Raw genomic sequence first — 4523 nt, 5'->3', positions numbered from 1 at the left:
ATATATAAGAATTAGGTCTAAAGAACAAAAGGATTAGCCTCCCCTTTTATTGTATAAAGAAAATGAAAAAAAGTGGTCTGGATAATAGCACAAGCTGGTCTAGTCTGAATCATCTAGAGGAACGTCAGAAACTCCCAAATTAAGCATCACGTGAGGTCTCAATGATCTAACAGTGGAGGTTTCAGGAAGATTAGCTGGTATCACAACACATCAAAAAACAGTCTCTGGAGAGAGGATCCAGACACATCATAGCACACTATCGTGACCCACATTTTATCTCCATTAAAATGACATTAAAAATGGAGAGGGGAGCATATGCAGCACTCAAACATCTGTGGTCATTATGGAAGAAGAGTTTTTCTAGGAATTATGATTCACAATTCCTGCTTTTAAATTGAGAAAAAAAAAGCCATTGAAATTTAAAAGAAGTGCATGAACATCACAATTTAGCAGCAGTTAATGCCAACTAGAAACAAGCTTTTATTTCACAACTGGAGTTATTAAGAACACAGAAAATCGCCTATCACAAACAGAAGTCAGAATAAAGTTTAAATCTGGATGATTTTCCCCCATTCCTATCAAGATAAAACAGAATCTGAGGCCACATATTTATTTTCAGATATTGAGAATTAAAAAAAAAAAAAAAGAAAAGAAAAAAAAACCCCTCAGTGGCTCAAGCCAGTAAACCACTGCCCTAAGTCTCACACTAAGGCTCACACGATCCTCAAGTGCTCTTTCTCAGACTGCTTCTTCCCAGGCAAACAATATCTTCTTTCACAAAACCAGCAGATCATCCAAACAGCCTCAGTTCAACAAGCTCCTGTGCTTTTCAAAGGATGGAACCTCTTCACAGAGCCAACAGGACTCTGAAAGAAATATTCCAGGAAAAAGAGAAGGTAGGGAGTTTCAGGAAAATGCCTGATAAAATTCCATTGCTTCCCCCCCCCCCCAAAAAAAAACCACCAAAACAGAGTTTCCCAAGCCTCAAACACAATAGCAGAACAGAAAAAGAAAAGTGTGTTCTTCAATTACACTCCTCCGGGACACAGAGGCTTTCATTCCGTCCTTCAAGGAGAACTTTCTCCACAGTGTTATTTCCTTAACAGAGGAAAAACAACAATCAACACCAACAAATGTACCCTCCATAATCACCATCTGGCCCAGTGTATTATACAGTGCATACAGAAACAGCCAGTCTCATTGAGAAACTCTGCCTGCATTAAACAGATATTTACTTAACCAAAGACAAGATTTTCCATAATGAAACAAACAATGCAGAGAGAAAGATCAATGGCAAAAACTGCCTTAGTCTGCCTAACCAAATAAGCACCTGGACAGCCCAATGGGATGGAAGTTGTAGAAAAAAGATTATCAGTAACATACTGAGCAAGATTCAGATCTACTCACGCAAGTAGGATGAAGAAAACAAACACACCTTTCATGTGGGTTGCCTGGAGAGACAGCGTCCCGGCCTCTGCTCATGACCAGTCTAGGAAAGTAATATATGACCTCAGTAATGCTGCCTGGACTGCACCCAAGTCAATGACTTCAACCGCTCCACATTAATAACAAAAGCCAGCCAGAGTGGACTCAGGGAGCAGGGAAGAGATGAAAGACTGGGGACGCTTCTAAGAGCACTGCTACCTCTTGTTACAGAAGCAGCCAAGGACTGTTCAGAAGCAAGCGCTTTCTCCAACGCACTTAGAAAGCGTACTATCAGCCCATGCAATTTTAAAACTCGGTCACATGGCATTCTAACATAAAGATCCTCCCTGTAATGGACTGCAGGAGAGTTATGTGCACTTTGCACAACTTAACGATTGCTCTTCTGCCAATGAACCAATCAGGTAGATGCTATTAGGCCCAGTTTACAGATCAGGAAAGTGAGGCAGTAACAGGAAGATATGCCACAAAGGGCACCAAGTGGGCTGACTTGAATGCAGGGTGACTGACTCCAGAAGCAAGGGAAGAACCACTGTACCTGACTATCCCACCCTCCCACACTGGGTGCCTCTCTGGTCCACAGCCCCAACATGGGGTAGCAGACACTGCCACATACAGGTAGATAGTGGCTGTAGCTCCCTGCACATAAGAAGGGCAAAAAGATGGCTTTTGCTAAGTGCCTACTTTGTATCAGTCCTTTTAGAAATGACATATGCTGGGGGTCCGGAGAGATGGCTCAGTGGTTAAGAGCACTTACTGCTCTTCCAGAAGACCTGACTTTTGTCTCCACCACCCATGTCTCAAGCTCTGGGGAATCCAATGCCCTTTTCTGGCCTCCACAGGCACCCACATATGTGTGGCATACACTCACAAGGCACACAGACATACACATATATACACATAAAAATAAAAAATAAAAAAGTAAATGATAAACACACATGTCTCTCACAGGACACAAGCACTCAGATGATGATGCTCATGTAGCAGGTAAAAAATAAATAAATAAATAAGACTCCAAGGAGTCAGGCACCTTGCCTAACACTATTGAGAGGTAATGCTGGCATCTCTGTTCATATAGGTCCGGGTTCCTGTCATTACACAAAGGAAAGTGTCCTGTCTCCTCAATCACAGGTTGATCTGTTAACTGACTGTTTTATACATGGATGCTGCTTTGGCTATGGGGAGGGGCATGAGAGGAAAGTAGGTCAGTAAAATTCCAACACAACAGCCAGAAACTCTGGAGCTCTAGAACATCCTCAAATTCATTAACAAAAGCGTATTTGCTGCTTCGTGCTGAGCAATGCTGCAGAGAAGGAACCGTAAAAACAAAACTGTAAATAACTGGTATACATGAACCAAGGCTCTGAAAGTCACAGTACATTTATACTTCACCTCAGCAAAGGGCTAGGAAACGATGCATATCACATTTTGAATGTACTAGTGACATTCAAAACTATAAAGAATTCTGAGGTTGGATTCCTTTGTAAAGTCCAAAGTTCTTTTATAATAATCATCTAATTCCTTACTGCTTGAATTTTCAAAAGCACTTATATTCTATTGCAGCCAGATCTACTAAGGTGTAATATATAATCATTCAAATTATTTCACATGATCTTGGGATGTGCTTCTGCCTTAAAGTGGAAGAATGGACCATTATACAGTTCTGCCTCTCTATGTCTGCATCTCTGTGGATTGCTAAATTGCACATCACGACAGTATATAAATGAATCTGCATTTAACAGCTTGGCCAAGACTATCTTGAAATAAAGAGAGTAGGCATCAAGAGCCCGATTATTATAATTATAAAAACACAATGAGACTGTGAGTCATAGAACATACAGGTAAGAGGAGAAGAAAACTGAGGCTCAGAATTAATAGGAGAAGTGAGGGTGGAGAAAAGACAGGATGGAGGACAAAAGAGGGACTATGCTCAAGACAGACAAACAGATAGATGATAGGTGATGATAGATAGATAGATGATAGAGAGATAGATGATAGATAGATGATAGATGATGACAGATGGATGGATAGATAGATAGATAGATAGATAGATAGATAGATGACAGAAGATAGATGACAGATGATAGACTGAGCATTGTATATTAATATACTTTTGGATGGATGGGTGAGTGGATGGATGGATGGATGGACAGATGGATGGATGGACAGATAGGCAGATAACTGAGGTTCAAGAGTTAAATGATCTTTCCTAGGTCTTAACTAGATTCAGTGAAAGAAATACCAGGCCCATTATAATGCTATCTACTTTCACCAGGTCCAGAGCGCATTCCCTCTAACATTAACATGACACTCTAAGTTCTAAAGAGTAAGAATTGTGTTCTATTTCTTCCTTATGCCTTAACTTCTTACTAACTGCCCTGCTTAATAACGAATGCTAATCATCCTTGCAGTCAGAAGAGGGAATCACAGGGGTAGAGTAAGCTATCTCTGGCTTCATTTCTAGCTTAGGCTCTCAACATGCAGTTATGTAAAATCAGTGCCAATCTTAGAGTACATAGAGGGGGTGACAGGACTCTGATGTACTCTGAAATGAATCAGAGTTGGCAGGTAAGAGATGCTTAAAGTCAGTTGATATATTCATCCTGAGATTCCTCCACTCCAAAATGAAAAAAACAAAACAAAACAAAACAAAACCCTGTACTTTCTGGTCTCTATGTCCTCTTCCAGCTTTAGATACTGTTACTCTGTTTATTCCTTGAATTTGATAGCTTTGACACAAAAATCAATATTTTAATAAAATCTTTTAAAACAAGAACTTGTCTCTTTGGTTGGTGGGTGGTACATAAGAAGTCCTGACCCCTTCCCTCTATCCCAGTGAATGAGGCTGGAAAGGACTGAAGAGCTCTGATCAGCCAAGGCCAATGGGTCCTACTTTCTTGTCCTAACACTACTGCTATCCTCAAAATTCCTTGGGTTTGGGGGAAGAGACACATATTTCTAGTTTTACTCCAGCATTACCATCTAAGGCTAGGCCCATCCCAAATACTGCTGTTGGGAGGCCATGCTCCCTCCAGACAGACTGCCCACTGGTCTCCTGAGCAAAAGAGCAGGCTCTGGTG

At 40.9% G+C, this 4523-nt stretch overlaps 1 protein-coding gene across 3 annotated transcripts in view; it reads right to left on the bottom strand.

The window, feature by feature from the left end:
- Positions 1 to 4523, bottom strand: part of Gab1 (GRB2 associated binding protein 1) — a 132628-nt gene that overhangs the window by 82567 nt on the left and 45538 nt on the right. The window contains exon 1 of one of the 3 annotated variants that reach the window (XM_008843446.3): positions 1436 to 1471. The exons of the other annotated variants lie outside the window; for them this stretch is intronic. The gene's annotated coding sequence lies outside the window, so the exon portion shown is untranslated. Of the gene's footprint in view, positions 1 to 1435; positions 1472 to 4523 lie in introns of those variants that run through there. 3 annotated transcript variants of the gene reach the window in all.

The sequence above is a fragment of the Nannospalax galili genome, unplaced genomic scaffold, assembly GCF_000622305.1.
Source record: "Nannospalax galili isolate Female #2095 unplaced genomic scaffold, S.galili_v1.0 scaffold359, whole genome shotgun sequence".
In the NCBI taxonomy this organism is placed as follows: Eukaryota; Metazoa; Chordata; class Mammalia; order Rodentia; family Spalacidae; genus Nannospalax; species Nannospalax galili.
This window is presented reverse-complemented; position numbering and strand designations above follow the sequence as displayed.